The following is an 11,677-nucleotide window of genomic DNA, read 5'->3' as shown; positions in this document are numbered from 1 at the left end:
TCCCCTTCCCCTTCCCCTTCCCCTTCCCCTTTCCTTCTTCCTCTTCTCTTCACAAATGTCTTCAGTTGAGAATTTAATCATTGCCTTTTCAAACTTTGAATTTTGTATGTGAAAGTCTACAAGTCATGCCTCTATTTTGAAAGCTGAATTTGTTGGTGAGAGTAGAGAATGCTGCATTTCCAAGGGACTGTTTTATCTTAAAAGCCAAGGAATGAAATCAGAATTAATTTTTACAGGTGCAACAGCCAGACTCCTTTATCCAAACCACTTTTCCTCCTGGCATGTTTAGCTCCTAACCTTGGATGCTGTTGCCCACAACTGGTGGAAAAAGATGATCAAAGTGCTTGGAAGGGAGACTGCTATATCAGCAAGAAAGAAAGATGGGAAGTACTTTTTTCCCTGTTGTGGACCAATAGGAAAGTGAAGGCAAATGAACTCAAGATGGCTTTTAGAAGTTGCTTAGGCCTGGACAGAAGCTTGTAGTATCTCTGAGCTCTTGTTTGCTTGGGGTCTTCATCATAGTAAAGCAACTAGGGGATGAATGTGCTGTGATCAGGGCAAGTAGCCAGTCTGGGATGCTCATCCCAGGACTAAAAAAGGGCTGTTGGTCTTATTCCCTGGCAGTCTATGGCAATATGGGGAAACTGATGTTCTGTACTCCTCTGGAGTTTCCCTGGTGGTTCCTCTAACTCCAAGCTTTTGAGAGGATGTAGCTTTTTGGGAAATCTGTTCTTCTGGCTGCACATCACCGCCCTCTAGCCCTCCTCTCTTCAGTTCCTCTTACATGGACAGATATGCCTGCACAGTGCTTGTCTGTAGGTGCTCCTGGATTTCTTAAAGAAGGTCTGTCTTCATAGTTGGCATCTGGGAGGTTGGATGGGCTCTATGCAAGCAGAGCACTCACTCTGGCAGGCAGGGAGGAATACGCTGATGACAACTGAGGAGACAGGTATAGGGTTAAAATCCTTTGGAGGAAGTCTTTAAAGCCTTATGATGAGACCTCAAATATCAGGAGATGCCCAAGCTGCCTTTGTCCTTGCATCCTTTGCCCTGACTCCTCCAGCAGAGGCCCTTTTCAGTCAACACTTCTCTCTGTGACCATTTATCATACAATGAATTGAGAGAGGTTGATTGTTAAGAAAGTCAGGTACTTCAGGTTGAAGAAGAGTCAGGTCATTGCTGAACACATTTAGCATCATGTTTACACAGGCTGTATAACTTGATGGACTTTAAGTGCCACTTTGAGTGATTTGGAAAGTACAGTTTGCTCCTTCTACACTTTTTATAGGATATAATTCCAAAACAGTGTAGTCAAGAGGATGCAAATGGCCAGAACTAAGAGGAAATAAGCTGGGTTGCAAGCATGCACTTGAACTTTCAGGGTTGACCACAGTAGCCATGAGCACTATCTGGTAAATAGGACAGGAGGATACTTATAAAAGCAAGGGTAGGCTTTACTGACATCTTTGTCACTGCGTCTGTTCCATGATCTACTACTGTGTGTTTCCACAAGCTGTAGGCAGACCTGATGTTTTTTGTACCTAGGATGGGCTAGATTCCCATTAAAAATAAAATTAAAAAAAAAGTGATGTGAAAGCCTTTACCTCTTCAATTTTCTCATTCTTGAGTGATTAGTTGGCAGTGCTTCCCTGGTACAAATGCTAAACCTTTATTATACTTTAGTATATCTTTATTATTACCCCTCATCACCTTTTGGAAATGGAAATAACTGTTGTGTCCTTGTGGAATGACCTTTGCACTGGTAGACTGGCAAGGTCAGTTCCATTTTACTTGGAAAAATATAATTCTATATCTAAGCTCTTTTCAAAACAGCAGCTCTTCCCCTCACAGTCTGTTTGTTTAAATCATAATCATTTATTTGGAAGAGGAAATGTAGGCTTTTATTTAATTTTATAATCATATCATCCTATCGTCCTAAAAAATGAGTAGGTTGGAGTATTTTTGGTTCTCATTTCCTTTGAGTATTTACTTTGAGCTGGCCAGGCCTGGAGAATTTCAGCCAAAAGGTGATGAAAGAGTGAGAATGGAAAAACAAAACTGAAATGTTTAAATAACATCAACTCTAGCTGTCACCCAAAGCCAGCTCTGCTCTTGTTCACTATGGAAGAAGTGAAGAGGGGGGTTCTGTCTAGGAATATGACCCTATTTTTACAGGTTAATGGATGCATTTATGAAAACTTCTGATTATATAGAAGTTTCATCAGTTTGATTTCAGAGAACTAATGGTTTGTGATGCAATAATGAAATTTTGTGGAAATGAATGGTTTTGCCTGGGGAAATGTGTTCATGTTTTCACTCGTTCCTGACGCAATTATGTAAGTGAGAAGTAGTCTAGTGGTGGTCCCTTTCTTGTATTTACTCCTATCAAATATTGCAATTTTGCTGCTGAAACCCTATTACTTTATTGAAAATGGCCTCTTTCTGCTGAAGAACATTTGCAAATATAAAACAATTTCAACATAGACTGTGGAACAAAACAAAAATCATAACTTGCATCGCAAGAATGTTTAGATTTACTGTCTAAATTTCATTTAGCTCTAGTAAATGCAATTTCCAACTCACCTGCTGTTCTTTTTGCAGCATCTGCTCTGCCAAAACACCTGGCAGGATGTCTTGCCTTCCTCCCAGTAAACTTAGATCTTGGTGTTTATTTATTTTCAACCCTGATTTAAAACTTACTAGAAATGATGTGAATTTGGGTGGTAAAACACATGAGCAGGCTGCCCAAAAAAGGCCACAGATGCCCCAACTCTGAATGTGCTCAAGGCCACTTTGGATAGGACTTCGGGCAATGTGGGCTGGTGAAAGATATCCCTGCCCACATCATGGGGTTGGAACAAGTGACCATTAAGGTATCTTCCAACACAGGCCACTCTAGAATTCTATGAATTTGTGAACATTTCTGTGGATCAGACTTTGGAGCAAGAACTGAGTCTTCAAGGTACTCAAGGAAGCAGTCTGCAGATTAGAATCTGTCTTAGGGAATGCCTAGCTGTTGCAAGCATTGCTCACATCCATTTCAGACCCATGAGAAAAAGCTCTTGTCTCAGAAAAATGATAAGTGAATCAGACCCTGTGTTAGTTTTTCCAAGTGCTGAGTGCCAGAAAATGGAGGAAAAGACACATTGCAACACCTTCTGGGTGCAAAAGCCAATGTGAGGTATGCCCCTATGTTCTGGATGTTTGATTGTCCTCTCATCTACTTTGAGGTCTGAGCTGCTGCTGTCCTTAACGATTTCATTTGCAAAAATGGAGTGGGATGTTTCTGCTGCAAGTCATGTGGGCAGAGGGGAGAGGGTGGGAGGGATTTTATGTCATAAAGATAACTAAATAATTGCTGTAACACACTGTGATTTATTGCTCTGTCTTTTGGCCTCAATAACTTTGGTATCTTTTCACAGCATCTGCTATCAAGTTGAGTTTCAGCCTGTTTCAAGCTGCTGCAGCATGCTAGACCCTCTGAGCACCAAGGAGAAGTCATGAGAGGTCTCATGTCTTAGAGTTCCTTCCCAGCTTTGGAGCTTCCAAACATCCTGAATCAGTGTCTCCAGCCTCATGTTCTGGGGAGAGGAGACAGTGTAGGTTTTACTTTGAAATTTGTCTCTGCAATCTGATATTCAGGTTATGTATCAGGAAAAAATTATCATCAGAAAAGAGGTGGTGAGATATTGGACAGTCTGCCCGGATAGGTGGTGGGGTCACCATCCCTTGAGGCGTTCAAGAAATGTGGAGATACGGCACTGAGAGATATGGTGAGTGGGCATGGTGGGAATGGTTTGACTGCATGGAATTGTTTCCCAATCACAGACTGGTTGAGGTTGGAGGGACCTCTGGAGCTCATTAGATCCAACTCTGCTCTAACAGGGTTCCCAAGACCACATCTATCCAGCTTGTGAAGATTTCCAAGCGTGGAGACTCCATCACCTCCCTGGGAAACCTGTGACTTTTAAAGGAAAGAGAGATGTGAGACTTACAGTTTATTTTGAGACACTCAGCATCTTCAGCCACTCACAGGTGCAGGATTTGACACTGGAAATGTCTTTAATTTCCCAAGTGTGAAATGCCATCTTCAGCCAACACAACAGGTATTTTTCTGCCAGAACTTTGCTTTCAAGCCCACAAACCTCAGTGGCATGCAGCAGCACAATTCTTTAGAATTGGACAGTGGGCAGGTCTTCTTGCTTTTATTTCTCTTTTCATCAGAATAGGTGTTCATTAAATTTCTGCTGCAGCTATTTGATTTCCCTCCCTAGCATTATCAGTAGTTTTCATTATTATTCCTATTAATTTGTTTCTTCTTGCTTCAGTGGTGGAAGGTAACAGCAGTTTCACAGCAATGTACCAGCCCTGGCAATGCCATGACCATGCCACAGCGAGCAGCAACTTTCTGCAAAGACATTGATATTAAGGTTAAAAGGAGACACACACAGCTGCAACCTACACTCCAGTGAGATCCCATTGAGGCAGCTGAGAGCTCTCAATAGATGCAGGCAAAGGGAGCTTTTCCTTGCTATGTTTCCATATCATATTTCATTTCATAGAATCACAGCATTGTTAAGTCGGAGGAGACCACTGAAGGTTATCTAACTCCCAGCAACGAACAGCCCACATCTAGATCAGGGTGCTCAGAGCCTTCTCCAGCCTCACCTTGGGTGTCTCCATGGACAGGACGTTCACCTCCTCTCTGGACAGCTTATATATCTATTTGTCTTTTAAAACTAAACACGGTCCAATAGGTTACACTGCTGCTGAAGAGGACAGTTCTCACCTGCTTCCCAGACTGTTTCCAATGAGACTCTGACCTCTTTCTTGCACTGGGATAAAACATTAACACAGCTGCAGTGAGTTTTGATCAGTAACGGATGCAACCTTACACAAGAAAAAAGGGGGAAAAAAAAAAACAAGGTTCCACTCTCTTCTCCCTGTAATCTGGATGAGTTCCCTAAAGGCCTTGGTTTGTGATCAAGTTAGTGCATTATTGTTATTATTACTGCTAAAATTGCCACTTTTATTTTGTTATTAGTATCATTATTGCTAATCTTTCTATCTGGCTTTCAGTGAGTACATATGTGACTACTCCATTTTCTACAAAGACATACATAAGGCTAATTCTGGTCTTGGAAACAGTGGTTTTAGATACAGTTCAGTGAAATATACAGATGAAGAAGGCTTATGTCATTTTCTCCCTTGTAATATCTTTACTCCAACGGAAAGAGCAAGTTGGATCTAATTCCCTTTATTAGCATTGCATTGGGATGCTAGATTGTGTCTCCCCCTAGCAGATAATTGTAATGTCTAGAGGAGCCTGGTGCTTTCCCTGGGGAAGACAACTCCACTTAAAATGGGAGTTACAAGTATTTCAGTGCTGAATATGGTTTTTTGAAACTCACCATCTGCAGTCTTGCTGCAGTGCTGTTATATACTAATTCCATCTGTCGAAGCTCAGGAGATTTGAGGTGATGAGTCTGGCATTGCAAAACAGCATTGAGAAAAGAATTCCAGGTCCAAAAGAAAATTAGGGAATCTGAAGCTGTCACTGCTGGAAATATTGCTTACTGCTCTAATGAAAAAAGGGACTGCTGAAATCCTGTCCTTAAGAATATAAGCAACTGAGCTACTGGAAGTGTACTGCTTTTCTGTCTTAAGATACGTGTGTTACATGTCTTCTGTAGATCTGTGCTTTCCTCTTACCACAAAATATTAGATTCTTTTTTCCCTTGCTGTTCTGGCATAATCCTTGTTAGTCTAATTGCAGCGTACATACTCCAATTCAAAAACCTTTTCTTTCTGATTCACCATGTGCCGAACAGCTCAGATCACTTTAGCTAAGGCTTTCTACCTTGTTTTACTTGTTCATGCTGAAATGAGTCAATGGTATCCTGAGAACTTTAAGGTCTTGTGTTTTATACCCCTCCAGGTTATTTACCAGTTTCCTTTAGCTACCTAAACCATCCTAGTGGAAACTGTAAACTCTTTCGTTCCTCTGTTCTTCATCTTAGAATCATAGAATCATTAAGATTGGAAAGACCACTAAGATCATTTTGTCCAATGGTCAACTCATACCCACCATGCCCACTAACCATGTCCCTCAGGGCCACATCTACCCTTCTCTTGAACACCTCCAGGGACAATGACTCCACCGTCTCCCTGAGCAGCCTGTTCTAAAACCTCTTCCTCTTCCTATGTAAAGCACACTAAATACCCAATTTTCCAAGTTCAGGAAGGCTGAACTGTTCTTTCTTTGTAGCTCTTCTCACCTGTCCCTGAGCAGATTCTGATCTTAGTAGATGCTTATTAGTACTCATAACTATTCTCTGGGTAAACAGCGTCCAAACAATGTGTTATTTCCAGATGGTTCTTTGCTGTTCTCTACTCTAGGGCTGGTGAAAAATGAAAGGCTATGGGAGTCATGGGGTTTTGTTACCCACAGGGTGGCTGACTGTTCAGAAGAAATGGAGTTGAAAGTTGGAAAGCAAAGCAGAAATAGGATGTATAACATTTCTTTTTTTCTTTTTCTTTTTCTTTTTCTTTTTCTTTCTTTCTTTCTTTTTTTCTTTTTTGCACATCTACTCTTGTTGATATACCTCTGGATATTTTTTAGAAAAATGAACATTCCCTGTATGCAATCATAGAATGGTCTGTGTTGAAAAGGACCACCATGATCATCTAGTTTCAACCCCCCTGCTATGTGCAGGGTCACCAACCAGCAGACCAGGCTGCCCAGAGCCACATCCAGCCTGGCCTTGAATGTCTTCAGGGTTGGGGCATCCACAACCTGCTCCCGAGTGCCACCTTCTGTGGGACGCATCCTTTTGTGGGAATTTTCCCAAATAGCAAGCAACAAGAGACATGAATGGTGTCACCCAGAACAGCTTTGAAGGACTCAGAGGAGCATTCATGAAAGCAGCAAGTCTCATCATAAAAGCTTCAGTTTTCTTGCTGTTTATCTCCTGCTTCTCCTCCAGAGCAACCATTCACCACCATTATCCTTCCTCTCACTGAGGAATTTGGAGGGAGGTGCAGGGATGTAGTATCAAGCATTGGACATGAGGATGAACATCTGGAGATGAGCTACAGCCTAGGCACAATCTGGGCCATGTGGGAATCATGGCTAGAATCTGGATGTGCACTGTGTCCCTTGACATATAGAGATTAGGATTCCAACTGTTGGAAAAGGTTTGATTTTAAATACAAAGTGCCTTTGCTTCTTGCTCTGCTTTGCTAATTTGTGTCTCTTGCGGGACTTTGAAGAAAACTCAAGCGTCTCTCTGGAATGCCTGAGCATCACTTCTGAAGGCTCCCCCAGGTTACAGGGCAATAATCTGCCTTCACAGCTACCACCTCAGCTTGGTGCTCTCAAACATGTTTTAAGGGACTTCAAAGTTTCCCACAAAGCATCGGATGGCACACAGTGAAATGACAACATGTAATTACCTCGTGGAAATGTGTCGCTTGCCATCCCCACAGGGGACAGAGTTAGGCAGTTTGGTTGACTATGATGTTCCTCCTCTCCCTGCACATCACTTTGTCTGATGCTTCGGGGAAAAAAGATACCACTTAGGCAGTGGCAGGGGTAATTCTGTTTGTAAACAGCATGTAAAACCTTCAAGGGTGATGGAAATAGAATGGGATAAGAATTCTAGGCTCCTTTGCAAAAGAGAACATTTATTGGAGTAATCACAGGCACAGAAAAACAAGCTGCCAGTTTGTAAAGGAACCACTTTCAATCATTGGGACAAAGAAAGAGATTGCAGTACTGTGTTTGTACCCAGCTGTAGGTCACAGGCAGAAAGCTCAGCAAGCATTTCTGCAGTGCACACTCAGGGAAAAGTTTTACCAGTGATCCAGGCACACTCAGGACTTTACTATTCCTTCATCCTTCCAGCCATCTTCTTCACTTGCATCGCAGCTGGGAAGGCAGGAAAGAACCATAATCCAAGGTACCTCCTATAAGTTATCCCTCAAGCTGCAGCTGAAGTCCGTGCTGCAGAATTTCTTGCCCTGCTGGATGTTGCATGATGGACAGATGGATTATTCACATGCCATATGACATTCCTGATGCTGAGAGTTAAGAGAAAAGCAGCCCCTTCTTATCCTTTCCAAATAGAGCTGAGCTCATCCAAAAGCCCTTGAGAGGAGAAATAAGGAGCTGTCTGTCGTTCCTAAAAGCTCACTGCTGTTGGCCTACTGCCAATTGTCATCTCCCACCTGCACAAATTAATCACGTGCCCAGCACCAGTGGAAGCCACATAGTCTGAGTTATTTTGCATTATGAAAAAATTATTCTCAGAAAGAGCGGTGAGGCATCGGCACAGGCTGCCAAGGGAAGTGGTGGAGTCACCGTCCCTGGAAGTGTTCAAGAAATGTGGAGATGTGGCAGTGAGGGACATGGATTAGTGGGCATGAGGGGTTGGGCTGATGGTTGAACAAGGTGATCTTCGTAGTCTTTTCCAACCTTAATGATTCTATGATTCTAAGTGCTACTTTTCCAACAAGTGCTAACCTTAAGTTGGGCACCAAACCACAATTATGCTTACTTTCATCTTTGTCAGCAGAACAGGCTCTCAGACTCATGCTTGGAGAGACCATACTCTCTCTTGAGGTGGCTGAAGGGGGAAAAAGCATTTTTACTCTTCGTGGAGACAGACCTTCTTTGTTGATATTCACATTCAAATTGGGCCAGGGGATAGGACACTGGCAACAGGAACCATTATCAATTGTAGGTCCTAACTGCTGTGACTGATGATGTGGAACGCACAGCTCAAATCTACCTTGTCTTTGCACCTACAACAAATATCTCCAACCAAAATGAACCTGAGTGCCGGCGCACTTGAATTCCTGCTTCTCCCAGGATCAGACTGTGCTCATTGCTTTTGATGCCTTTCAATAAATGCAGCAGGCAGTGCTTTGAGTGAGAATCTGAGTGAGTTCCTTCCCCTCCCCTCTTTACTCAGGATGTTTGAATTTTCATTTGGTTAGCATGTTATCTACATCTGCAGGAACTCTGCTTTGCCTGCCAGGTCTTCTTAAAGATCTACACAAACAATTTCAATCGCTGGTTTATTGTTAAAGGCATGTACCTGATCTCCCCAGCATTTGGGTGGAGTAAATTGTCCCAGTTCCATCGATTTCAGAATTAGAGTGTCAAGGATCCAGCCCATGCCTTATTGAAATCAATACCAGTGATTAGAACCACACAGAAACTGTTCATAAGCTGTTATCTTGGTATCAACTCAAGTTAACTGGCAATGACAGTAAGTTCCACTGAATCAGATGGGCCGTTAAATTTAGACATTCAAACCTGGGGCTGATATTCAAGCCAAGCATAATGGGGATAGAAGCCCTATTGCTTGTGGTGCCAGATCAGGGTCTGACTCCTCTCATCTTGGGGTGAGCATTATGGCTTACTGTAATTGTGTAGGGTTTCCTTTTGTGCTTCATATTAGCTAACTTGTTTTGTGGCTTTTCTTTTTTAATTGAGCGCAGCTGGAGGACAGCTGAAAAATGCTATTCACCTGTCTCACCAGTGCCTTCATCTGAACCTCTGCATCCCCAAGGCAGGCTGAATAACATTGCACACCAATAAAATCATCATATACTCAGCTTGAAAGCAATAAGACAAAATCAAACTGTCTGCAATAACAAAGACTGAGTCTTTTGATGGTGAGAAAGGAAGGAGGCTGTCATTATGCACATTTTATTACTGCAGCTTTCAAATGTGATAGTGATGGGAAATTCGTTCCCCATTATGCTAGTCCTGTACCTGAAGGGTACAGAGAGGGAAGGAGAAAGTTTTTAGCTACCCTGGATGTCCCTTGATTTGATTCCGGATGTGCTGTAGTTGGCAGGCAGAAGAGTTATAGTGCACAAGGGAGCATGATGGGGCCATGCCAAGCATGCCAAGTGCTGGGGAGCTGAAGAAGTTAACCTGAACTGCTGGGACTGCATGCCTGTTTGCTTCTACCTCCCCTCAGCAGCACAAGAAAATGTGTTTGCTTAAAGCAAAATTGTTTATTGATTAATAATCCTTTTAAACTTCACTGCTTCGGTTGATTAGGAGTGGGCAGCAATCTGAGGTAGCATGGCTCAGATCCTGGCTCTGGCACATGTAAAATTAAAGCTCAGTTGGTAGGTTAAGTGAGAACATTATGTCTGTGGCAAGGGGGAGTTAAGGGCATGTGGACAGCTCATGGGAGAAGCTCACGCTCAAAACTGAGGAAGAGAAGGATTATAGGGAGAGTTCATTACTGGTGCTCCGCTGACAGGCAGTAATGGGTGAAAGTGTTGGCATTTGAACACTTGTGATTATGTCCCTGTGCCTCTCATCTGTACACACCTCCAGTTCACTCTTCACACTGGTAGTTTTAAAGCATAACTATGCAAAGAACCATAAAATACGTGGGTTGCTCCAAAAGTAATGTTTCCTATTTATTTCCATGGAAACTACAACAGATACAAAGAGTCCAGTAATACTATTTGATAGAGAAAATTCTCAGCTACAAAACACTATTTTTCAACACATTCAACACCATTAATATGGACTTCAAAGGGAAAGGTGTCTTTGAGCAATCATAGTGAAACAAATTTTAAAGGCCCTATACAGTTGAGCATCATCATGGAGATTAAGGCCAACTAAAATTAGTCCTCTCCCATGTATCACAACTCAAGCTTATTTCTTGCAGGAAGAAGCAGGAAGATGTCTGTTATGGAGAAGAAGGGGGGAAAAAATTACTCCGTGTACCATCAGGCAGTGATAAGCTGCAGCTAAAGTGGCAGGCTGCAGTTCATGGGGATGAACTATTATTCAGATAAGATGGGAGGCAAAAGATCTTAGCTGGGGTACAGAAAAAAAAATACTGGTTTAAGGTTATTACGCAGGAAGTGGCCTGCTGCACAAAATCTATGGGAAATTGCATATTCTGTCACATTTACTTATTGAATCCCAATTTCATCGTAGCATGAGGAAAAAATACATCAACCTCCCTTGTAGCTCTTATTAGATTTCACAACCTTTCAATATTAAAATGCCAGCTCTGGTAACAGTGTTTCTCTCTCCAATTTCTCTCTCTTCCCTCTCCTCTCCTTGGTAACGCTGCAGCATTGGAGATGTGGTACACAAAGCCTGACCTGGAGATGCTCTGAAAACAGGTCCCATAGAATGAGTTGGAATTATCAACTCCGTGCATACAGATCCCTCTAACTTTCTCCTCAGTCATAAATTTATTATCTAATCCAAGCACCATTCAGTCACCACCATGCCCACTAACCAAGTACCTCAGTGCTACCTCTTTGTGTTTCTTGAACATCTCCAGGAACGATGGCTCCACCACCTTCCCAGGCAGCCTGTTCCAATGCATCACCACTCTTTCTGAGAATAAATTTTTCCTAATATCCAGCCTGAACCTCCCCTGACACAACTTAAGGCCATTCCCTCTCATCCTATTGCTGTTACTCATGAGCCTCACCTCACTACAACCTCTTTTCATGTTGCTTTATAGAGAGTGATAAGGTCTTCCCCAAGCCTCCTATTCTCCAAATTAAACAATCCTGTTTGTGTCTGTTGACCTGCTTTGAGAAAAGGGAGAGGAGAGGAGAGGAGAGGAGAGGAGAGGAGAGGAGAGGAGAGGAGAGGAGAGGAGAGGAGAGGAGAGGAGAG

Source organism: Lagopus leucura, unplaced genomic scaffold, assembly GCF_019238085.1.
Source record: "Lagopus leucura isolate 7727_CA_CO unplaced genomic scaffold, USGS_WTPT01 Super-Scaffold_100008, whole genome shotgun sequence".
Lineage (NCBI taxonomy): Eukaryota > Metazoa > Chordata > Aves > Galliformes > Phasianidae > Lagopus > Lagopus leucura.
This window is presented reverse-complemented; position numbering follows the sequence as displayed.